Source organism: Grus americana, chromosome 1 (assembly GCF_028858705.1).
Source record: "Grus americana isolate bGruAme1 chromosome 1, bGruAme1.mat, whole genome shotgun sequence".
Classification (NCBI taxonomy): domain Eukaryota; kingdom Metazoa; phylum Chordata; class Aves; order Gruiformes; family Gruidae; genus Grus; species Grus americana.
Window position 1 is genome coordinate 185,513,170 of NC_072852.1, and position 25,930 is coordinate 185,539,099.

The following is a 25,930-nucleotide window of genomic DNA, read 5'->3' on the forward strand; positions in this document are numbered from 1 at the left end:
TCTCATTTTCTTTGAACTATGACCAGCGATGCTTCTGGTAAGGGATCACCTTACCAGAGTAGAACACCATACATAGTCTGGAGACCTCAAAATCTAAGCGCAGCAAGAAGGTAATGTGAAGTGTTGTGTGTTTGTGTGTGGATTCACTGGAGCTCAGAATACGGAGGTTTGGGTATAAAAGAATGGTTCTGTAGTCATTCTCATGTTTTGGATGCCTTCCTTTGATAGGGATAACTGAGACACAGTTTGGTGTCTTATGAAGGTGGTTCAGTAGTTCACTTGTAGAGGAACCACAAGACCAATATTTTGTTCTGGTTGGCCATTAGGTTTTTGAGATTCTTTATAATTATTTGTAAGGTAGGTGGATGTGATGTTATAAAGTTATTGACAGCACGGCTAGCTTTGTTCAGTTTTTTTCAGTTTGATACTTTGGTACCTGGACTTTGTCTTTTATGGAGAGAGATAACTCTTTCACCTTTGTATTTGTCGCCGCCTTACATTACTGTTTTAGCCTTTCTCCTCCTGCCTCCAAAAAGTAAGTTGTGTTCTCCAACATCTTTTTTTAAAACCCTAAGAACAGGCTACTAAATAACAGTGCAATAACTGTAACTCTATTATACTAAGCTCAAGCCACAACTCCCAATTTGCTAGCAATGGTAAAAAAAAAAAAAAAAAGCCTAGCTTGAGGGTATCTGTAACTTACATCCTCCACATGATAATAAAAAGAAACCTCATTCTTTCTTAATGTAAACATTACATTTATCACAGCAAACAAGCTTAATGCTGACCCAAAATAAATATTATTTCATTGATATGCTAAAAATAAGATCACTGCATTAGATGCTATTTAAAATGAAATAAGAGATTTATTCTAGTAAAGCATTTAAGCACATACTGAAACACTTCAGTTGTCCTGTACACTTTTATATGATTAATTACTTCTTAAAATTAAGCCGGTGCTTAAGTGCTTGTTGGATGTGGGCCATAAAACTTTTGTACATGAAGTCAGAACGTAGTTGACTTATAAAACTTTTACCATGTAGGAATTACCCTGATATATTGCACAATTATGAAGAAAGAGCAAATAATTTTTTTCTCCCAGCTAAGTTTTTCATTTGATTAATGTTCCCGTTTAAGAATATTTCACCACTTAGATACTGAAAGCATGATAACAAAAACCTGAGCTATACTCCTGGGAGAGCTAACGTTATTGTAATGAATTCGGCAAGGTTTTACACTTGATGAGAATTTATTTGTTTATTAGATGGGTGGCGTGAGATTTATGAAGATCTGAACCATTCATTTCCTTGCCTTCAAATGTTTGGGGTTTGCAAACGGTATGAGATCTTGCTACGTTATTGTCACTTAGCAACCTTAATAGGGTTTTGAAGCTGAATAGTAGCTTGTGGGTGATGAATCTCCCTATGTATTTGCTGGGTGGGAAGCAAGACGAGCCCCTCTGTGGGCAGCCGCTGGGAGGATGCGTGTCCAGCCCATGCCAGGGTCTTTCTAGACGTGCTTGCTGAGGAGAGCCGGCCGTGCCCTTGGTGTCGTTTTGCACTTCTGGCATAGTTTCGTGCTGGGAAGATCTGCCGAGGTTTTTCATGCCTGTGGAGATTTAAGTGGATCTAAAGGGCTGTCATGCTGCTCTGGTCAGTTATGTCCTGTTGTGTGATTGCTTAAATTTAGCAACCGAGTTTGACTGGCTTCAGTTTCACAGCTTGTAGTCCTTATTGCCACTGTGATGCTCCAGAGCAAGAGGGAGGTCGGTATCTTCCCAGCTCTTGCTGAGAAGGGTGGCTTGCTCTGGTTCAGCTAAGGATGTCGGAAAAGGTCACCGTGGCTAACCAGCAGTCCTTGCCACCCGTCGGGCAGAGACTTCTTCCCTCCCTGTGTGCACACTCTGTTGATGGTGAGGATGGGCACATACTTCTGTGTTTGTTGTAATGCTCCCATAGAGACCTTTTGCTTCTTGTACTCTCCCTCCTTTCCTGCCTGCTGCTGTCACGGTTTCTTCAGGAATTTGAACAGAGAAAGGGTGACATCCATTTTCCTTTCAGCCTGTTCCTTCTGCAAGGTTTCTTCCAATAATCCCAATAAAGAGAGGAACTGCCCAAGACCAAAAAGTTTGCTGGGCATGGAGTCTTAGAGAGGGTGCAGATTGATGAGGTTGCTCCTCTGGGTAGTTTCTCTCTGCGCTGCCTCCTCCTTCAGTGGTACTGATTAATCTTGGGAGCAGATGGTTTACTGGGGAGCTATTGACTTGAAAACTAATGCACCCTTTTTGCGGATTTTTTTCAGCAATTATTGTCATTTTTTGCCTGGTATCTCGGGCAGCTTCACATGAGTTACTCTATCGCTAAACATTGATTGGCCTCAGTCTCAGAGGTCTGTTAAAATAGGAAAAAAAAAAGAGAGAACAAAGGGTAAAAGGGGGTTTGGTGAGTCAAAGATCCCATCACTGGAAGAATATGTTGGTGTTCATGGCTAAACAGTAATTCTTTCTATTGCATATTACTTGATATATTTGTAATACATGGATTCTGCCTGGGAAGAATGCTGAGAGGATGCAGGTCTGCAACAGGGAGCTAGTGTGAGTGGGTTACTTGGGTGTGAGATGAAGAGCCAACATTTCTGATTAAACCAGAGCTTTTAAGGAAATAAAAAATATTCTTATCATTTACACAGCTTCTCATTACAGACAAAATAAACAGGAATAATCTTCAGAGGCATCTATCTGATGTTAAACTTTCTTTCCCCTGAGTGAGTGAACTTGTTTAAACAAACTTCACATATATCCTGGAGGTCTGCGTGATAATGCTTTCGTAGGGGGAAAACAGAATTTAAGAGAACTTCTTCATGTAGCTCAGTTGACTGCATCTTGGGTTTTTTTGGTTATGAATGAATGCTGGGCTAATACATGTTTGTTTGCGCTTCTTGCCTGGTTCTGGAAGCAGGCAAGCCTTAGGAAGCAAAGAAAGGACTTTTACCTGTACTGAGTCCACTGGTTAACATTTTGTAGAGATAACATTTTGGTCAGTGTGCCTCAAAACTATGTGGAGGCAAGATAAAATTTATACATCAGACACTTCACTGCTTAGGCTGGTGGTCTCCAACCTTCCCCAATCCGCTGGCAAATAAGCTTTCAAAAATTCAAAGACAATTACACAGGTTAGGGTCTGTGCTTATATCCTGTCTAGCAGATGACAAGCTTTTTCCCTTACCTGCATTAAAAAAATAAATAGTCTGGGCTTCTGAGGGTTGACAGATTTCTATCTGTGCCCCTGATGCTGCATCGCAAAACTCTGTTCTGCTGCTTCTTCAGCATTTCAAAGGAAAAGAAGATCCTAATAAGTACAGAACTTCTCACGAGCTCTTGTCAAAATCAAGCCATTAAATGTGCTGGCAATGTCAAGCTGTATGCTTAAAAACCCATCAGTGCTTTTGTGTATTATCTCATGTTACCTGGTGTTGCCAGGTAAATGCAACCACAGTGAATAGCTTTTTTTTTTTTTTTTTTTTTTTTGTAAAAAGAATACATAATCTTTATTCCGGTTTCTTTAGGCTTTTGCATTTGTCCATAGTTCTGATTATATCTACACTTCAGATGATCTTATTTCTTGCATAAAGAGACCAGTAATTCTGTGCACGTGTGTGTGCATGTGAAACAATACTGAAATTTATTTTTTTTGCTTACACTGTTTAGGGTGAAAAAAAATTAGGGAAAAAAAATCAGTTTTTCACTTAGTCACTGTGTGCACCACTGAGGAAGAGATAAAAGGAGTTAACATCACAGGTTCTACTCCTTCCCCACCCTTCGTCAGCCAGGGATCCACTGCCAACAGTTTTACAAAGGGCTCCTATTTCAAATTACCCTTTGAGCTCATGATAAACCTGTGTCCCTGGGAGGCTGCCTCACAGTGAGGAGCTGGAAATGACTGGAAAATCTCATGTTTTTCTATTTGAGTTTTAAAAAAAAAAAAGTCACAGCCAGGGCAAGAGGCAAACGAGCTTCTCCTGAATTTTATGCTAAGGATGATTATACCTTTTCTTTGAAATATACACCAAGGTTATTTATAGCTAATCCACAGTTTAAATTACCGTGTGTAGGTGTGCGAGGTTATAGAGAGGGACTTTTTCTAGAAAAAATATATTTATGGGGGTTATTACAGAATCATAATAGTAATTTGGGTTGGAAGAGACTTTGGGAGGTCATCTGTTCCCACACCCGTGCACAGAGGAGGGACGTTTTCTGAGCAACATCGGGTTGCCCAGAGCTGTGTCTCTCCGAATGTCTTACAGATCGCTAGAATATGGATCCTGATTTACTTCAAATTAAGTATTCTGTTTCTTCTTTTTACACAGGTGTCAAGGATAACCTGTGTCTGCTGAGGAAGATTTGTCAGTATTTAAAGGCCTGGTTAAATATCTTCAGAAGCAAAAAAAGTACTTCTTTTCATTGGTGCAACTTTAAGAAAGGTCTTAAAAAAACGAAAGTGCCTTTCTTCTCCCTCCCTCCCATACCTTAGAACATGGTGCAGGAGTGAAATGGTGTGGTTGCTGTCTATTTATAGGTTCAGCAGTGTGCCAGTGTACACTTATTCTACCTAATTAGCAGTATTCTAAATAACTTTTTGTTTGCATTACAGATAAAGCTATGTGATTACAGATCAATGGCATGGAATCATGTCATACCTTATCAAGGTCTAAAGTCTTTCTCCTCTCTCTAAATTACACCTCCCTGGATTGATTGCTATTTCAAGTAGTCTCCCTACTATAGCTGTGATTTATTTGCCAGAAGTCTGTTTGTATGCTGCGTTAGTTAAAATTTGAAAGCTAGAATTTTAAGAGGTGCTCAGGGGAATTGGGAACTAAAGTAAACTAAAATTTCTTACAAAAGGAAATTGCAAGAACTTAAATTATTTCCATGTTTTCTTTTGTTTCTGATGTCATTCTGCATCACGTTTGATGACCTAGGGTTTGACTGAGGTGCAGTTGGTCAAGATGCAGTTGAAGGTGTCTGGATAGTGCTGCGCCATCTTCACCGATCTTCCCACGTCACTGGAGGTGATTCTGCACCTCTTGCGGGTGGTGACAGATGACTCAGAGGTCATCAGCATGGTACCGAATAGGACCCATGTGAACGCAGCAAAGAAACGCTTGGCACAAGGACTTGATAAGATATAGATTTCTTGACCCTTCATGGCCTGAATATACTTTTAACGCTTTCTGTCTGGTAAATTATTTGTCATGGAAGTGATTATAAAACTTCTCAAACTATGCAGTTTAGTTGAAGACTGTAGGTCTCTCATTTGAGCCAAAGCTTGATCTTCCCTTTTACTTGGCCTTGGACCACTTAAACTTTGTCAGTTGTTGCTAATACCACTAATCAGTTTTACCACAGCATGTGGCGATAGAGAAATACTGATTCCAACTCTTCTCTCCAAGGTGTTATGTAGTACTAAACCTCTGATTGTTGATGTGTGCAGAATTTTGCAGTGTACAGAGAAACACTTGTGTATGTTTCTTTCATTGGGGAGGTATGTAATGTAACTTACACAAAAATAAATTTATACTAAGCTGTATGATAAAAATAATATGTAGTATCCACAGGAAAAAATGGTTGGTAGAGCTGAATTGTGCTTGAAAAATTTGATCAATGATGAATACCTAAGAATGTGTGCAAGGCTGTAGTGCTGCTGTCTTAGAAACACATGTAACAGAACTTTTGTTCTCAGGGTGGCTACACAGTGTATAAAATTATTATTCATCTGAAAGGTATAAATAAGGAAAAATGTTCTGACAGTTAAGGTTTAATAGTGTCTTTTGTTTTAATTGCAAAATTACCTTATTTTTAGATGGAAAGGTTGAAAATCACTAGCAGTATCTTATTAAGTGGTATAATAGGCTGAGTTTCGCTGTTCTTTAGAGCCTCCTAAATTTGCCTGAATCTGCACTTAATTTTTACCCTAGGGAATGGAGCTTATAGGGGGAATTTATATACATGCTCTCTGAAAATTACTTATTCTCAGATTATTTATTTATTTATTTTTTCTTAATCATTGTGTATAGCTTGGTTATTCCCATCTTTACAGATGTTTCTTTCAGGTTTAAAATTCAGGAAAAGCATTGCCAGACGTGAAGCCTGAAGTTCAGGCAGTTCCGTGACAAAGTTCAGAGTAGCGCCTATTATAGAAGCACTGTTTATATAGTTCCAGTTAAGAACATCATAGCATGTCTATTACAACTATCTCCTTTTATATATCGGCTATAAAAACTAATCCTAAACCGAAACAAGAATGTGATCTTGATGTTTTATTGCTCAGAGTTAATATATAGTGAAAGCCCATTTGAGAGTATTCAAGAATAAATGCTGCTCATCATTGCAGTCTCTTGGCAACCTGTGCCGGGTTCGGTGCATATAGGCAACCAGCTGCCTGAGCATTGGTGGGAGGTTTTTATCTTCTTTGTTATTTTCACGAGTTGCATTGAAAAGAGGACAATTTGAAATGTCAGCATCCTGGAATTTGGATAAGGGGGATGGATACGCTTAGTGTTCCTAAAAGCTTCTGTGGAAGAGAGTGAAGGATGGAGAGGGCAGCCAGGACATTTCATCGGGGCAGTTTAAATGGAGTGTAATGTGTGGGACAGCTTCCTTCTGAAGCTAGATCAAAGCAGAGGTAGAGGATTGTTTGCAAACAGCAAAGTAACTTGGGAACAGCTTTTTGGGCAATGTTTTGGAGATCTGGAACTGCACATCCCAGTGAATGCTTAGCTTGACTGTCTCTTTTAGTGAATGCTTAGCTTGACTGTCTCTTTCAGTGACCTCTATGCCTTTTTTTCCTTTTTTTTTTTTTTTTTTTGCCTGGATGTGAGCATAATATTGCCAACAGATAGAACTGTTGTAGCTTCTAGGGTGTCTTCCATGTGTTGTCACAGCCAACAGGCTTAAATGAAGGCTCGGTGGAGGAGAGAGTGTTCAGTACATCAGCAAGGAAGGATGGAGTACTTGATCCACTTATGTGTAAGCTCCTGCTCTGCACTGAGACCCAGATGTAAAGAAATAAGGAGTATCTCTGGAGTAGGAGAGAGAGCGTGTGTGATCTTAGTGCTTTGTGCGCTACGTGTAGTACACACCTAACCTTCTGCATTCATAGTAAGCAGATCACACTGAGGAGGTTTATAGCAAACAAGAAACAGGGTTTAAGTGCCTGTAGATTGTGCTGGCTTCCGCAAGTGTGTGCCTAGAAATATCATGGGGCACTTTTTGGTCGGTGAGGTGACCTGTGGCTGTTCCGTCCCTAGCACCGTATCAGGTATTGCCTGTCATAATGGCTTTGTAAGGGCTTTCCTACTGGAAGCTAGTGATGCTTGCGGGACACACTGAATTCTGTGGGTGGATCTTAAAATGGAAGATGTTGCCTGGAGGGCAGTGTTCAGCCTACGGAATTGTTCGTTATTTGTCTGCAATCCGTAGCTCCTGAGGCACTCCATATTTTGTTTTCCTTGTTTCTCCTCAGGTGGGCCCCTACCCATGAATTCATGATGTCATTTCATTTAAGAGTATATTTTTAATTTCTGCTATCAGAGTCCGAATAGTAAAACATGACTGCCTGTCGTCTTAAAAATCCAGCTAACCCTTTCCATCTTTCAGGAGTGAAATGATGATGTTCTAAGCCTTGTATGTCTTCTGAGGATAAGAACTTATTTTAATTCAAAAACATTTATTTCCCTAATTGTCTGCTACACAAATGTGGAAGGTGTACTAGGCTAGTGGGATCAAAGGGCTGGGATGCGAATACAGGTACTGGAAGCCCTTTTATAACTATTATGAAATTTTCATTTTGCAAGGCATATGTGTTCTGAAATGTGCACTCTCATGCCTTAATTATCTGTACTTACGACATGAACTTATATTTTAAAGCTTATCTGTCAAACTAGAAAGGCCAGAGGTTGTTTGTTTTTTTTTTTTTCTTCTTTTTTGTTTCCCCTCCCAAATGAGCGTGGGGATTCTTCTGAAAACATTTAATTCCTGAGGAAAAAGTTACAACTCCTAAGCCAAGATGGGTACTACAGAATCTATTGAATGCTTGTTTAAAATGCCTTTTCCTTTTTTTTTCTGTAGTCAAATTGCATACCACTTAGCCGTGATGTCAGACGCTTGTGAGGTCTGTTGGTTACGGTGGCAGGAAGGGGGGATGCCTCCCATGAGTGAGCTCTTGAAAGTCGTTTTCTGTTCTTGTGGCTTTTCTTTTCTAAAACAACTGGATAGCTTCAAAGGGCTTTTGTGTTGCAGTGGACACCAGGGTAGGGTGCTGGGCCATAGTGATGATCAGATATGGCAGAACGCCCATCAACAACTATTTTCTTGGCTGGGATACACATTGTGACCTGTTGTGAAAGCAGCAGTGTAGGAATCTGTGCTAAGGCAGGATCCGTGCTTTGTGTCAAACAGAGGCATTCCCTTCCAGCTTTTGTAAAAACCCCAACATTTTGGGGTGTAATTGTATGTTCTCACCTTTCTTTTTTACAGCATCTATTTCACAATGACTTTTCCAGTGAAACTGTGCCTCTTCCTATGATGATGATAATGATAATTATTTTTATTGTATCGTGCTTTACATCTTCAGCTGATACATTGAGGGGGTGTCTCCCTGGAGGACAGTACTGAGGTGCCCTAGCTAGCCCTAAACGAACTTGCTTGCTTTCTGGATCCAGCGCAGCCCTCTCAGGCTTTGTTCCTAACGGAGCTAATTAGCTGGGGTGTTACATCATGCTAAAGTGGTTATCTTGCTTCCAGTTCCAATGTGCTTCATTTAGCGATAGCTCACATATCTCTGCAAAACATGGTATTGTATTGTTTAGGCCTGTCCCAAAATACTTACGAGGAAAGATTTATAACGGGGTGCTCAGTTCTGCTTCCTTATCTCTCTGGATTTTGCATAGTGGTGAATTAGCTCCTTGGTTTTGGATGATCTCTTCCATGCTGCTGAAGGCCTCTTTTTGCATGCAGAGAGCCAGTCTTGTCTTGCTTGTCTTCATGCCCTCCATGCTTCACTCTCTCAAGGTAACAACAGCCCCTCAGCAGCCTGCTTTTGCTTCTTTCCGTGCTTATTTAAGAGCACAGTATCTGAAGGATTGCGGAAGGAGGGAGAGGGAGTCGTGTGCTTCCACTTTACCAGGAGAGGAGAATCCAAAACCTTGCCTGCTCTCTGTAGGGACATTATTTGCTTTTTCCCCACCTGCATGGTGCAATGAAATACTGTTAACCAGTGTGTAGCAAAACTCAAGGAGCATCCTGGTAATTGCTTTATTTCGTTCAAGGACCTAGGTCAGTGGTATGAGGAAGAACAGTCTCCTGTTTTCAACCTCTTCATTTTGTTGTGGTCTGTGTCCCCAGTAAGTAGTTAATGTAAAGCTGAAGCAGAAAGATGTTCAAAGTGCCCGAGTTGAAGTGAAAATGCCAGTGCTATGAGATGGTCTAATCAGGATCAGAGCTTCTCCAGTTCAAAATTTTCCAGTATGTGTTTGTTGCTTTTATTTTTTTATTTGTTTGGTTTTTTTAATCATCCATTGACCTAAGAAATACAGTTATTGTAGTTAACAATACTGTTATAACACACACTGACAAAATCCAGATAACTCGAAGTTGGGCTGACACTTGATCCTTTACTCATACTATTGTTCCATAATATTTTTTCCTCCATGACATCATGAACTATGAAAGTGCCAACATTTTTTTTAAACCGCCTAGCCTTTTCTTCCTTCATGCCATAACCTTTATGTTTAAAAATAACTTTTTTTAAAAATTATTTTTTATTTAGTGCTCATTTTGAGAGGAACCTGATGGCCATGTGAGAATTTTTAATATGTGCAGTGGTTTTACCACCGCGTATTCCAAGCAGTTGGCACATGCGTTTATCTGCAGGGGTACAATGACATTTTTCTCCGCTCTGTATCCATGACAACAACTGGGAATGTCCATGCCTCCTCTTTAGTTTTCAGAAGAGTATGAATTCTTACCTTCCTAATGAAAGGCCTGGAAGCAAAAGCTCTGCAATTTTAATCATGGCATATTCCCTTCAGCCATTTGATAATAGCCTCTCCCAAGTGTTTTAGTATCAAGAAAGTATCAAACAAGCAAAATTAAAACACACATATCCATGTGTACTGAGAGAAGAACAAGTCTCTGTTCCATGATCACCGTGCTGCAACCTAGGATGAATTGTGCAAGTGTTTGAGAAATGAGGGTACTCGGGAAGTTGGTTTTATTTTCGTTGTTGACGAAAGTTGAAATATGTAATTTAAACACTTAAGTTCAGAGATGTGAGGAAGATTGTATCAGTATGAAGCGCATTTTTGTACCATGACAGAACCGTTCTCCCTGTGTGCCTAACGATCAAAGTTACTGCTGAGTAGTGCACTGTCTATCAATGTCATCTTTAAATCCAGTGAGTGGTAGGTGAAGTGGTACAGAAGTAGTAGATAGGGCAGCTGTTCAAGAGCACTCAGCATCCAGCAAATCCAGATTGACTTATTTACATGCCTAAATGGGAGTTGTGGATGCTGAATGCTCTTGAAAATCTGATGGTGTTTAAAGCAGTCTCTTATCATGAACAGAGCAGAAGTTGGAGAATAAAACAAAGGACCTGGGTAACTTTATTTTCTCTTAAACAGAAATCTGAATTCAAGGGCGAGGCCAGTATACATATCCTGCTAATATATAGGCTGCCAAAAAGCAGTGATTTCTTAGTAGCTGTGATTTTGATCACTGTGAAAGTGAAGGTACAAGACATTGCTTTGGGAGACCTAACATCCGTTTTAACACCTCTTCTGCGTACTCTCTCTACTCTGTTCTCACTAGTAGTTTCTTGACCTCCAAGAAGAGCCAACTGTACCTCATACCAGATTTTCAGATCATTCGTTGCTTTAGGAAACAAGAAACACTGTGACAGATGGTAGAAGTATTTAAATTGATTTATTCATTGTTATCTGTACAAATGTTGTCTCTTTTTCCTTCAGGTGAAGGGGAGTGTGGGAAATAGGGCAGAAGACAGCTTGCTTACCATTTTTTGCCTCTTGCTCTCTGGCCAGGAGATAGGAGGGAGGGGGAGTTCGTACCTTTAGCTTTTGAGGATTTGCAGGAGAACAGGCAAGCCATAGAAGTGATGGAAAGAGAGGCTTCTTAGAAGCCCAGAGGGGCTCCTGAAGAACGTGTTCAATTGAGGAAAGCACTGAGAACTGCTGGTCTACAAAGCAGAGACTTGACTCTAAGGCTGTAGGTAGTTAGGGGGAGGTTTGTATTCAAAGCTTTTAAATATTTCACTTGGCTGTTCTGAATTTTCACTGTTTATAGGTATATTACAAGTTATAATAAACTATTAGTTCCAGGGTTCAGAGCGGTTTGGTGCCTTTTTGCTATGCCCACCTAAAGGGAAAGAAGGTGGAGGCCGGCTGGCTAATGGCACCAAACCTTAGTTTATGACTATTTAAGCTAAGATCAAAAGCTTTTCCATTCCCAGGCAAGAGGAAGCAGCTATGACAAACTCGGGAGTCCCTAAGGACCACCTGGATCCCCTTCTAGAGAGAAACCATTCTCCAAAAGAGAACAGCACGTCTGGAGAGGCCATTACAAAGCCATTACACGGAAGAACTGTTTTCCCGTCAAGGCATGGACAAGCCTGGCTTATCTGATGATTTGTGAGAGAAGCTGGAGGCAGGATAGAAGCCCTTGGGAGGGGGAAAGGTAGCCAAATGTATGTGGGTTTTTGGCATGGAATACAGAGAGGTCTTCTCCGCCTCATGGCGAAGCTTCTGAACTGCTCCACGGGAGGAAGATCAAAAGACTTCTTGCTGGGAAGGGTGTCGGGACAGTTTCTGTTTTGTTTTGAGCTCCCAGACTCCCAGCAAAAAGTCTCAGTAGATCTGCCCCGGTGATATAAACCCTGAAGCTTTAATCCTTTCTTGGGAACAGCATCTCCTGGAGTTAAGTGAATGAAGTAAATGGAAGTTCTTATTCTGAGTGAAATCTTAGGTATGATAGAGAATATGGCCCTTTTATCTTTGCAGGAAATGAGGAAAGCCTTGGAAGCCAACTAATTGGAAAGCCAATTAAAAAAAGATTGCCTCTGTTACATGAGCACAGTTGCCTCTAAGAGAACTTTGATTTTACAAACAAAGGTGGCAGAATTGAATGTTTTATTGTACCGGGGTAAGAACTGGCTATCCTTTCTGAAAGCTCAGTTCCTGAAGTAATTCTTTACTGTGGGGCTTGTGCATCCAGAGACACGTCTTCATATCGCACGTGTTTAACCAGAAGAAAAGGATGTACAGAAACTTGTTGATGAGTTTTCAAGTAGGTGACCTTGGAGAAAGACCTTCGGATGCAGCACGTTGGCTGGGTGTCTGCCAAACACTTGAGGTTTCTCTTTGTTTCTGGGTGGCATGGCTGGAGGGGTCACCTTCCCTTTTTTCGGGGGGGCAGGGGTGGGAATTGATGGGCAGCACCTGCCACAGTGAGTCAGCAGGGCTGGACTGGCATCAGCCGTGGCATCCCGGCACCTGTCGAGATCAAGTGCCAGCCAACCTTTGACAGCGTCAAAAAAAATAATGATGCAAGAAACAGCAGTGGACTCCGCAATCGGTATTTTATTGCTGTGCCCAGAGTTAGTGCCAGCCAACCTTTGACAGCGTCAAAAAGAATAATGATGCAAGAAACAGTGGTGGACTCCGCGATCGGTATTTTATTGCTGTGCCCAGAGTTAGTGCCCTGGAAATCTCCTCCCATCCCCATGTTATTGGGAGTGCTGCGCTTGCTTCTCGTTCACAGCTTCTTTTTCTTTTCACTTTTACATTTGTTACATCATTTCATTGCGAGTGATGTTTGGTTTATGCTGAATGCATACCTGATGGAACTACTCATTTCAGCGCTTGGTCTCTATGCCAATAAACAATATACCTTGGCAGCGCCTAGCATTTTTTCCCAGTGAACGTCTCAATGGTTGCAGGGACTGGATGGCAATAAAAACTCATGGATGATCTTGAAATAAGATGCATATTTTTAATGATCGCACTACATTTTTTTAAAATTTTTTTTTTTACACTTTGTAGCTATTGGGTCCAACAATTTTATCAAAGCCGGTAATATAAGTTTTCTCAGAAAAAGCTGTATGCGGTCATAATTCAGCAGGTCAATGAACTTCTCATTTATAACCTCAGTATTAGGTTGGTGAATCAATTTATCAGTAGAACAGGCTATTTCACTAGAAAGATCTAAAAGAGGGATAATTAACTCTGTAGCTGATTCTGTCTGTCTGTCTTTTGTCCAATGGAGTCTGGAAGCAACTTAATAGAATATAAAGTATTTAAAATTTCATTATCTAAAATTGCTTTCCCTAATACCATTCACTTTACATGGTGCAACACTGAATTAGTGTGTATTCTGTTCAGAGCTGCTAATGAACTACGTCCCATTTACCTGGTTACTTCTAGGCTTCTCTAATAAAGTCATGAACTAATAAACTTCAGAGTTGAGGTACAGCAGATGTATCTGGAAAAGTGTCTGGTAATAATGGACTGATCTTCATCTGTTTTGTTACAGACAATATGAAAAAAGAGTCGATACTATGTGGTTTTTTGAAGGAAAGGGATCTTTGGGTTTTGATATTGATATAATTTTCTAGCTAGATCTTCTTGCCACTTAGGTTTGCATCGTCCACTTATTGTGTCCATGCAACATTTCTCAAGCAATCTTTGAATAATTAATTTTAAATTCTTACAGTTTCAGAATTACAAATATGAATACCTCTTTCGTTAGAGAATTCATACTCCTTTTATTGTGCTTTGCCTTCAAGAAACTGCTTTATGAGACAAATAAATATAGATGATATCTGTCATCTGAAATGCTTCTAACCATCAGTCTGAATATAAAACCATAGTGCCTTTTGAGGTGAAAATAGATTGTCAGAAAAGCTATATGAAAAATTAACTACTTTGCTGAACCAAATTGTTTTACATAAAAATTGTGCAATACATACAGCTAACAGGATAATAGAGGGAAATTTAGCTTTTGTATTGTGAATATAGTAACTTTTTTTATAACCTCTGAAAGGAGCAGGTAAGGTGGGATTCATGTCACTTTGTTTCACTGATACCAAGGTTAGTCATCGACCTTGTCACCCAAACTCCCCCTATAGCAGGTGCAAAGAAAAAGGGTGCTTCTCCAAAGCAATTCATCACATTTCCCCCTCATGTTTTGGGCGTCCCTTTTTTATCACTTTCCATTATCTGGTCAGATTTTACTTTATCCACGTGACAATCAGTCAGCAATGGGACTTGCTAACACGGAGCCTGATGGAGCAGTTTGCTGTTAATGCCAGAGGCTTCTACAGGATAGTACTGCTTTCCTTCTCCTCCCTTTTCCCAGCAATTTAGTTTTTGGGTGTGCATTAGACATTCTGGGGTGCATTCATTCTCTTCTGCTGTAATACACATAATTTCTCCAGGTAGTTGGAGGTGATCTGCTCTGCTCCCAAAAAGATGACTGTGTTAGTGCTTGGTAGGGAGGGAGTTACCAAGTCCTACCTCGCATTTAGGTCTCCTGGTGAAATGCTGTATTAATTACCTTAGAAGAGCAGGTTAAATAAGAACCTGAATAAGGTAGCCGTGTATTTGGATACCAAGAACAATTCACTCACAAATAACTCTCTGAATACTCACAGTCATGATTTCACTCACTGTTCAAGGCAAATCTCACAGATCTAATCTTTCCCATGCCCTTTTCCACTACGTGAAAGTGACTTTCAATAGGGCAGTTCTACCAGTTTAAGACTGCTCTGTAGAAGTACAAAGTGTCAAGCGTTTCATGATTGATTTTGTTAATATCTTCATGGAAAGTATGAATCAAAATAGCATGGGAAAGAGAATTGTATTTTCATTCACTAAGTATATTGGTGGATTGAATTTACACAAGACTTAGGAGCTCAGCTGACTTGCAGGAGTGTACACACTGTATGATGGGCATTAAAAAAAGGATGCTTGCAAAACAGGGAAAATGCATCTTTTAATGAACACCTAAGCTGTTTCACTTCCCTTATAGGTAAGTAAATAGATAATATGTGTAGATGAGGCACATTTAATGAGAACAAAGGCAAGTGCAGCTCTTTGATGCTGGAATATAAATAACTGATTTTTCTTTATTATAAGATTGCTTTAATCAACTGCTGTTTTAGACAAGGAAAAATGATTTTTTTAAATATAGGTGTTAGTGAAAGATGTTAGTAGAAGTTTTTAGGATGTATAGACAAGTCAAAGTGTCAGGTGTCAACTGGTTGAGGTGACCTTGGGAGGCACAGGGCTTTTATTCAGTTAAGGTTCCGGTGTTTCCACCTCCTCATGTTTCTTCCATGCTTTTTTTCCCCCATCCTTCACTCCAGTGGTTTTGCACTTAAGTCATCTGTGTCATTGCATCCACCTCCCTTTTTTCTTTCTCTTCCACCCCCCCACCCCCAGTTCTGTATTTTGGGTTCCACCGATATCACTTGTGCCTTTCATGTTTCAGTCCTTAAATTACCCACAGCATAGAGGTCACCCATTGCAAAGAGGCTTCTGTGTGAACATGAAAGGTGCTGGGAGATGAGCAGGAGCGCTTTCTTTTTTGCGTTTCATTTCTTCTCTTCATAGCTCCCATCTCTTACCTGACCCTGGGTAGGCAGCGAGGAGGAGCAGGAGGAGTGGCTGCTCCCTCCTTTGAGCTCCGCGTTGGTTCAATCTCATGTTTCTCTCCAGTTTGAGCTATGCTGATGCTGATAAAAAAATGCAGATGTTTAAAAATATCTCAAATAGCTGAAAATATTTGGAGTGTAGCTTTCTATTTAATCGTAGATGGAAATTTTCTTTTCCTTCAAAGTGTCGTGCTCATGGAACATCCCAAACTGGAAGCTCAAAATATTGCTTTATATAGAAACATTTCGCTGTGCGGTTTAGCCAATGGGGTGAATTCTTTCTATATTAGATTATGTGGGGAGTAATAAATCTGACTCAGGGCAGTGGCATATAAAAACCTTGAGAGGCAGAATAGCCCCAGTATGTACTCGAAATCTTGTCTTTAGCAGATTTGTGAGGAAACTCCTGGGAAATAAGAGTTAGACTAGACTTTTGGCTTTGTTGAAGACATAGTCCTAGAGAATCAGTGAAGCAGTAAGTATTGTAGGAAAATTAAGCCTGTGAACTATAAGTGCATATCTGTAAAACCAGATTTCTGTGTAAAGGCAAATGTGTCTAATAATGATGGATTTTAACTGAGCTTATTTCAGCAGTAGCATTTAAGTTCAGTAAACTTGTGCGGTGAGCATTGCTTCTTCTAAAATATATTTGTTTTATAATCATCAGTATATTGGAGGAAATCACGTTGGTCTCTAGTTCTCGGCTGTTTCTGGTCTTGTGTATATTTATGTTTATCTTTTGTTTCATTTTCATTTTTTGTTACATATTTTTATTAATCTACAGCTGTCTCTTTCTCTGTAATATATGCTGTTATCTGTAACTGGTTTATTTTAATAATATGTAGTGGATACCTAGTACTTTGTGCAGCACCTGTCTTCTTAAATTTTCTTTAATTTGAGGTATATAAATATCACTTAACCTGAAACCATCTTCCCCCCTTCCTCATAATGTTTTCTTCTCAAACTTTTCATATTGACTGACAATAGCAAAGACCCAGAATATTGCTGTGCAGGAATCAAACTGATGATTTTGTGTTGCTGCTGGAAGTACAAAAATATTATCCTAGTTTTATTTTGATCCCCATTTCTGTGAAGATGAAAATGAGCAGTTATGAACACTTAGTGTAAAACATTGCATAATGAGTTATTACAAGAGTGGTTTTTGGCTGTCTTCATACTAATTTTCTTAATTATAACATCAATTTTAAAAAATACATTTTGGCAACAGCTAGATCATCAGCTTCCTCTTGAAGCTTTTTACTCAAAAGACAGATACTTGGGAGTCTTACTTTACTAAAATAACTATGTACTTGACATTGCAGGAACAGGTATGTAGAACCTATCAAGGAGAGCATTATACTGCATTGCTGAATACTGACTGATATGTACTAGTAGATAAATTGATAGTCTAAAATGCCTTATTTTCAAAGCACAAAGAAGCAAGAGAACAGTTGCCTGTTGAACACAGCTGCTTTCTTTTACTTAAGTTACTTTTAAATGTGACCATTAAATAGCAACTTTTAGCATTGTATGGTATTAAACAATTTAGTAGATTTGATTTAGTGATGTTTCTATTATAATCTGTATTGCACTGTTTGCATTGCTATGAAGCAGAAGTGTGCTCTGGATATCAAATATCTTCTTTAAATTGTTCATGTCATGAAACAGTTCTAGTGAAACGCTGTAAAATACTAAACATAAAGTTATGTCAAAGGAAAAAAAATACAGTCTCAGTTTTGACTAAGTAAGTTTACTTAAGTCGTATAAAAATGGGAAGCCCATTTGGAGTCAGTGAGTATGTTCTGGAAGTTACTGGCAGCACAGAAGTATCCCCACAGGAGAAGGGGGTTATTTTATGTTATCATATTTTGTTATATATTATCATACAGAGGATGTGACCGATTTATCAAAGATTAAGGTAGATTAAGTGCAAGGGTTGTCACTGGGATGCTTAGGTGGTTATGGAAGATGAGCTTGCTAGGCTGTAGAGTGAAAATGCAGATAAGGAAAAGAAGGGTAAAACCTGAGGCGAATGCATCAAAAAAGCACACGGGTAAATGCGTTGCATTGTTTGTGAAGGGGATTTTGGTTAATTCGAACTTGTATGAAAGCTATGAAAACCAGCAAGCTCCACTATATGACGGAGCTCCTCCTGGTCCTGTGTTTGATACGTCTGCCTTGCAAAAGAAGTTACTCTAGTGTGGGTAACTAATGTGGTTACGTGACTTGCTAACATGTTTGAAAATACCATCTGATTTTCCCCTCATCTCAGCTTCATCGAGCAGGACACCTTAATCAGAAAGCTTACCATTTTTCCCTGGTTTGGGCAGAGCTCTGCAAAACCACTAGGAATTGCACTTTCCCCTGGTTTGAAGTGAGGCTTTGCAAGGTCTTTTTCTTTTGTGCCTCATTGCAGTGTTTCACACTCAAACTACCGGTATGGTGAAGCCATACTGATTGTATTAATCACGGTATCACCATTCAGAGGTGAAACCCTGTTAAGAAATTTATGCCTCCCGTGGTGGTCTCCTTCTATGGCTTCTTTTTGGTGTTGCCATTTGCTCCTTTTAGTTACGTTGGTGTAGTTTTATGGTTCACTCTGTGAATGAGATTTTTGACATGATCTGGGCTGAAAATAATTTTTAAAAAGAAAACAAATTTTTTTTTTACTTCAGTCATTTCATTGATCCAGGTTGCATCGGCATAGTTGACAGGGGGTTGGAATACAGGTCACTGTAGGGGTGGTGGGGAATGGGAAGGAGAGAATGAGCATCTTTAGGCTGAGTTTGCGTGCAGGAGCCAACCTGTTGTGAAACCAAGTTTCCTACCTTGTCAGGAGAGAGAGGAAGATGCCTCTGAAGGCCTCCAGAGGGAGATCCTGTCCACCTCAGTTGAGGTGCCTCAGCTTTAAAGGGGATTCAGAATAAAGCTTATAGTATAATTAAGATTACCAGTAAATTCTGTAGCAGCTGCTGCAGCTCCATCATTTAAAAAAAAAAATATCTAAAATTAAATGGATTGATTTCCCATGAAAAAAATCTGTATAAGTTGCCACATCAAAATAATCAGGTTTCTTAGTTTAACCTTATGATGCTAAATTTCACTCCTCCTCAGTTCAGATATTCCTATTTATAAACTTAAAATTCCATGGCCCTAAATGTATGTGAAACAGGGAATATGTTTTATTTTTCATCTGCGTAGTTCTATGTCGATATCCAAATTGCTATTTAAGGAAATAAACTGTGAAGTAAGGCAAAATGGCTAAAAATAGGACCCACTAACTAATACACGCTCATCCAAATAGAACATGTGGAAAACTTCCGTTGAGCATGCTGGAGATTAATTTTACAAAAAAAAAAAAATAGAATTATGTTAAACTGGGGATAAACACAGCCTTTTAACAAAGGAGGGGAGCTACATCCATCTATTAGTTTAAAACTAGAAAGGAAATGGGGAAAGGAAGAGGGAGGTTTGTGCAGCCCATGTGGTGAACTTGACCTGGCTCAGAAATAATTGGGGGAAAAAATGGGAAGCAGAAACAAGTGAGAAAAAAGCTGGGATGTTCGCACAGAGATTCTTGGCTCTGTCTGTATATCTGTTGCTTTCATACCATCTCAGCCTGGCGGCGTTCTTAAACAGCATATCTGCAGTCGAGTGACTGGAATTTGGAAATAAATCGGAGATTTCATGATGCCTGTACAACTGCACCATCAGAGCAAATACTTTAAGTATCTGCTTTTTGCACACTTTTTTTTTTCTTTAATCCCTTTTTTTTTCTGTTCAAGCAAATGTTTTCCTCTAGATACAGCATTCTCTGCCCACTTGTGCTAAAAAAGTATTTTCTTGGATTATTAAGTCTAATTAAAAAGGGTCAGATACAGAAGAAGCAATCTGTTTTGAAGTGAGATTGGGGGGGAAAAAAATAGACACGTTTTGTTGAAAAGACAGAAGACTAGATGGAATGAGTAAGAGGGAAAGGCATGACCTGCCCTGCCAGCGTTGGTTATTACAACTGAGCAAGTTGGGACAGTGCACCAGGAAGTGAAAAACAATTATTTGTAGAGCTTAAATTGTGTGGGAAGGGGAATAAAGTCCAATCTTTCCGCTTCGTTTATCCCAAGCACTGAAATTTGTACAAAGGCCTGGTTTAACTGCCATACTGCTCTATCGAGTAAGGCCGAGGTTAAAATTTCCATCAAAATAATGTCACATTTTGGCAGTGGAGTAGATTCCAGTATCTTGAATTCTGTTGTTAATTTAATTCAGTTTAATAAGCATACCTCCTTATTTTGGGGCTCTTGTTAGTATAATCAGTCTTCACCACTAAATTCAGTTCTGCTTGTATAAATGCAGTCAGTTTTGGAGATGCAAGAAAAAAAGGAAGAATTTTTGCCTAATGTTTTAATATCTCTGATGCTTTCAGAAAACTACTTTTGAAGAAGGTTTTATTTATCCATTTTTATAGGCTATTGACATACTGTTCAGGGGAACAATTTCAGCCTGTACATGACATAAAACATAGAAGAAATGTATTCTCTAATTGAGAAAACACTGCAGATGAGATGACTCTTACACATTGAGCAGGCGATGTTTGGGAACTGGGATATTTTATTTCTCATGGGATTTTTTTTTTTTTAATTTAACACTTGTTCTAACAAGATTACCAAGGAGTGTTTGCTTATTTGTCCAGAAGTAGAACACCTGTATGCATGGGACCATATATACGGTAACTGTACCAAAAAATTCATATTGTTCTGAGGCATTTTACAGCGTATGAAATTCTGATGCACAGAACTGAGCCAGTTGACCATGCTGATCAATAAAAACAAGAAACGTGGGTTGCTTGGGATGGGATAGAATTGAGAGTGTTTACAATTTGTGGAAAGGAAAAAAAAAAGTGATAAATGGACACAAGCAAAAAGCAGTAGCTTGTAGGAAATCGAGTCAGTCACTCTGGAGACAGGGAGCTCTTGCTAATTTGTTGTGATTACTCTGGTTTAATAATTATAAGTCTTTCCATGTTAATTCAGAAACCAGATGTTAAGTTGATGAGAATGAATCCATTGTTATGTTTTGCCAGTTCTGTTGTGAATTTTTTGTTCAACTTCAGTAAATAAAAGTCCCAGTGCAGTTAGTGGAAACCTTGGGGTAGGATACAGATGAAGCCCCCAGACTCTGCTCAGCTTCCCTTAGTGCGTTACATGGCTGGATGAAACTGCATCTGTGAAATGGCAATGATAATAACCCTTCTATCTCACGGTGGTGATAACCCTTCCATCATCTCCCCAAAGCGTGGGAGTGCTTCTGAAGTGCATCGGATGGGATGGTCTAGTGAATTGGAGATAACCTAGTACTGCATCCTTTCCCCAAATCCACTGATTATTGTCATTTAAAAAAAAAAAAAAAAGGTTTATTTATGCTCTTCTGCTCATCTACTTCACCTACTGCCTGTTCATGATGAAAACTAGGGGGTCAGCACCTGACGTGGAGTAAAAAGCGCTTGTTTTCAAGAAACGGGTAATTTTAAAGGATGAGGTGGGGAGCGTGATGTAGGGGTAGAATCTGAGAGCTTAATTTTCTTTGGATGTAAGAAACACTTAAAACTGGTGTTCCTTGTTTTGTAAGCACTTCCAGTTTTGACGTTTTTCTCATATGGTTTGATGGCTTTAAATAAATTTAACAGTTGAATAAAGTAATATAATGTAGAGGTTAACTTAGAAATGTAGAGAGGCCAGCGCGTAAATCCTACAAGTCAAAAAAAGGAAGAGTTTTTCCTTTGCTTCAATTAAGTTTCAGATACTCACTCTCATAAATTTCTAACCTGTGGCCTGTGAATTAATTAGTGCCTTTTGGGGCTTTGCGGGCAGGAATATGGTGTAGTAACTTTCTTCATTTCCAGGCTTGTCAGTACAGAGCAGCAATGCAAAGAAGAGGACTGGAACTAAGGGTGGTTAATGAGCTCTGCTGCAGAAACAGGTGACATTCCAAATTATATTAATTATATATTAATAAATAATATTTATTATCTGGTTCTCTTCAGCCAAACTTAATCATATTCTTGGGATGCAAATTTTGAAAGAAATGTGGCTGAGATTTTGCGTGTGCCCACATATATATAGACATATATGTATATTAACATATACAGAAATATATACACAAATATACCTAGTTTTTATATATTTGTATATTTTTGAGATTTGGTTTATATTAAATACATACATACCTATTTTTATACATATACACACTGTACACAGACACATACACACACATGTGTGTATATGTATTTGTGCACACTATATATGTATATTAGACATGCATGGAAATTTTTAGGAGGTTTAGGGGTTTTAGAGGTCTTGAACATGTTTTCCCAACAGATGACAATGTGTTTTAGTTTTGTTTCATGTTTTCCCTACTCTTCTTTTTCACCCCAAAAGCCATTGAGGTGAATTAACATGTAGTGGCGTCCCTGTTTTATCTCAAAGAAGAGAAAATTGTTTGGACATTAATGTTGGTTTGAAAGGCCATGTCTTCATTGCAGTTTTCAAACAGATGTGTAATTGGTGGATAAGGTTGGCTGCTTTCTGTCAATATTCTGTCAGTCACTACAGCTGCAAGCTGGCAGGATCTTCTGGATCATGGTTTTTCTTTAATTATCCATTTCCAGCATCTTATTTTCTTAACTTGCTTTTTTTGTTGTTTGTTTTTTGGTGTGGTTAGGATTGCATTATTAGCAGTGCAACTGTCCACTAAGTTTCTTAATTTGCTTGTAGATGCGTATATTTTGTACATGAATACCTGCTTAGTCACTAATAACCCATTTTCCATCTTTTTTTTGGGTTGTATAGCTAGTTACATATGCTGATATGAGAACCTAAGGCTAACACTTCCTCTGAGTCTCATAGGGAAAGAGTAAACAGAATTGTGGCTTTAAATGGTCTTACTGTATAACTGGGATGCTGTCAGTTCATTGTAAGGAAATAATATTAAAACCAGTAAGGAGGGTCTGTGAGCAAATGCCTTTTCTTAAACAAACTGCTGCTGAATACCTATACAAGATCCAGCAAAGGAGTCAGTGAAGTAGGGTAGTCACACTGATAAAAGGACGTTTCCTTATCACGTATCTACTTGATTAGGTATCTCAAATAATTTCAAAACGTATGATTTTACAAACTGTAATCCTTTAATGTGTTTTTGTCAGGTTGTTAGTGCAATGTTCCACCATAATCCATCCAATTTAACTATCCTTCATAGTTCTGCATTGTGCCTGCTTTCCATCTGCAATGTCTTTACCTCCAGCCCACAATTGTTTCCAAAACTGGTTGTGTGCTAAGTTAAAAGATATGCAAACCTCTGGCTCAGATTTAAACTTGAATTTGTTGTGCAATATTCTGGATGGTGTGAGAATATAATTTGTGTGATATATTTTTGATCATCACATTTAATTTTATTTTGCTTATAATCTGCTGAATAATATCGCTCATAATCTACCTTGATCTTGCTAATTTATTTTACTCATAAGCTACCTTAATAATCTTTAGAGAAAAAACCCTCACACCTTAAAAACTTGGTTTTACCTGTGACTGTTGTTTTTTACTTCTTGTAACGCTGTATTAAGAACTGTAAGGCAGTATATACACTTTTAGCATTAATCAGAGATAATTCACCTAGTTTTTGCAATTTTGCATCTAAATTTCTGCTGAAAAGCTAATGGAGTTTTTAAATTCTCTGTTTAACTTGCTAGGGAGTTTTTATGCACTGAGACTGCAATTAAGGCATGTTTGTCTTAGGTAAAAAAGAGGTGTACCTTTAATAACCATAAATTTTAGAATTATGTTTCTCAAATTGTTTTGCAGTTTACTCACTTAAATTGAAATGTGTTGCTGAAATCCAGTTGGAAACTTTCAATGATTAAAAAATACCTTTTAAATTTCCTCCCTTTAGTAGCTATCACATCTTAATTAAAGTGAAAGTAAGTTGCTCTCCCTCCTGCTCAGTCTCCAGCCTCAGAGATTTTTTCAGTGTAGGGCTGTACTGCCGTTAGTCTTTGCCATTGAAATGAGTTAATAAGCGATACAGTTACTTGTTACTTGGAGAAAGCTCGGGTTAACATTTTCAGTAATAATTTTTTTTTATATCATCTCCCATTTTCCCTGCAAGTGCTGGAACCCACTATCTCAGTTTTTAATTCATAGGATTTGTAGATATTTAACATCTCTGTTAAAAGTGAAATTAAACAAGTGAATTAGAAAGTGAATTAGGCAGAAAAATGTTAGCCACAAATCTCTTCATATGTGGATTTTCAACTGGTCACCAGACTGCATAAGAACAACTCTATGAAGTTTGAAAACTGTCTTTGTGTATAAGTTTAATAAATGATCTCTTTCTCAGTTATATTCTGTATTACTTTTGTGTCTTCTGTGTTACGTTCATGTACATACAGCAACAGGTACTTTTACTTAACTACTGGTAGCACCGGCAGGAAAGTCACCCAGGTAATATTAATGTTACTTTTTTCCTAAGAAAAAGTACACATTTACATTGCTAGTATAATCTACTCAAACAGGCTTATTTTTACAAGTAATTTCTGCTCACTGATGCTCAGTGATTATTCTGCATATCATTCCTTTGATGTGCGTGGTTTTTTAATGTCAAATTGATGTTTGGGTAGAGAAGCTGCTTGTAAATACATAGTGACATAAAAATGTAAATTCTCAAATGATAGAAAAAACTATTTTTAAAACTCTGCTTTAATGTTTCAGTGATTTACTTTGAGGAACAAACACTTCATTTTTAAACATCCTGCTAGATGCAACTTTTACCAAATGAGCCGGACTGGGACTCTTTACGTGCATGTCCTTGTGACTGCTAAGATACATATAAAGATTATTTCAGCTGCTTGAGTCCTAATCTTTATACACTTTATTAAAGAAGCAGAATGTGAGAAATAAGTGGTTTGAGCCTGATCTTCCCTATGGAGTGTTTTCCTTATCCCTCTCCAAAGGGAAGAAGTAGCTAGGCAAGCTAGAAGCAAGAGAGGAATGAACATAGTGATATACATGTATAATGTATATGCAAAAACCCCAGGAGTATGAAAAATAATAATGAAAACCTACAATGGGTAGTAATAAATAAAGCCTAGGTCTTTACCTATTTATCAGCCCTTTGCAGTGACTCTAATCCCTGCACTGGGTGTTCTTTGGTAATTTGTATGCAGGCAGGATTCTGCAAAAACAAGTTATCTGCTTGGATTTTTGCTGTCAGGATTGGCTTTCATCTGCCTTGATCAAAGTAAATCCTGAACTTTACCTGTAACCAAAACCTTGGATCCAAATGTTGCATTTAGAATTAGCTTTTGTGTTCATCAATTGGGTTAGGGTGGTGGTGGTTTGTGTTTTGGTAGGGTTTTTTTGGTAGTTGTTTTTTAACTAAGATACAGTATTTTTCATGCAGAGAATCCAGCTGACGTTTGGTAAGAATGAATCTCTGGTGGTGGAAAATAGATACTGGAGTTGTAACCCAGAAAGAGAGTTGTCAAAGAAGAACAAGCAGAAATTAGAAGTGTACAGGTTATGCTATTCAGTAACAGGAAGAAAAAAAAAAGCAAAACAGAAATGAGTCTAGACCAGGAAAAATGACAGTCAGAGGTAATATTCATCTTACCTAATATTGGGCTGGTCACTTATACTTTATAATCAGAGGAGAGAAACAGGCATCTCTAGGTAGATGCTTGGGCTGGTTTAGTTTTGGATAAAGGTTCAGGATGAAGTGCAGCAAATGGTAGAAAAACCTTTTCTCTGCTGTCTGCCCAGGCAGGCTAGGGGCGCTGGCTGGGATGGATCCCACAGTACTGCCTGCTACTTGCATCAGCTTTTGCAAAGATAACAAAAGGGTATCAAAAAAGATGTTTTGCTCATAGAGGATTTTTACTGTGTCACTTAAAGTCAAGTTTGTGCTATAATCACAGGTAGGATTCTGAATTACAAAGGAAGCAGCCTAATGACTCACAAAGTGATACTCATTAGAGGAAAAAGTCTTACAGCCTCCAACAATAGGGAGAAACCTAATGAAGCGATGACAGAGGGTGAAATAACATTCTCCAACTTCATCTTGTTAGTAGAATTCATCCCATCCTTCCAAGAGAGGACCCAGCTGTACTCTACAGCGTGTTTACCAAGCCCATGCTGAAAGCACAGTTAAACACCAGCCAG

General features: G+C 38.7%; 1 protein-coding gene across 3 annotated transcripts in view; it reads left to right on the plus strand.

The window, feature by feature from the left end:
• Positions 1 to 25,930, plus strand: part of DGKH (diacylglycerol kinase eta) — a 170,019-nt gene that overhangs the window by 14,047 nt on the left and 130,042 nt on the right. The window contains exon 1 of one of the 3 annotated variants that reach the window (XM_054836076.1): positions 16,189 to 16,197. The exons of the other annotated variants lie outside the window; for them this stretch is intronic. The gene's annotated coding sequence lies outside the window, so the exon portion shown is untranslated. Of the gene's footprint in view, positions 1 to 16,188; positions 16,198 to 25,930 lie in introns of those variants that run through there. 3 annotated transcript variants of the gene reach the window in all.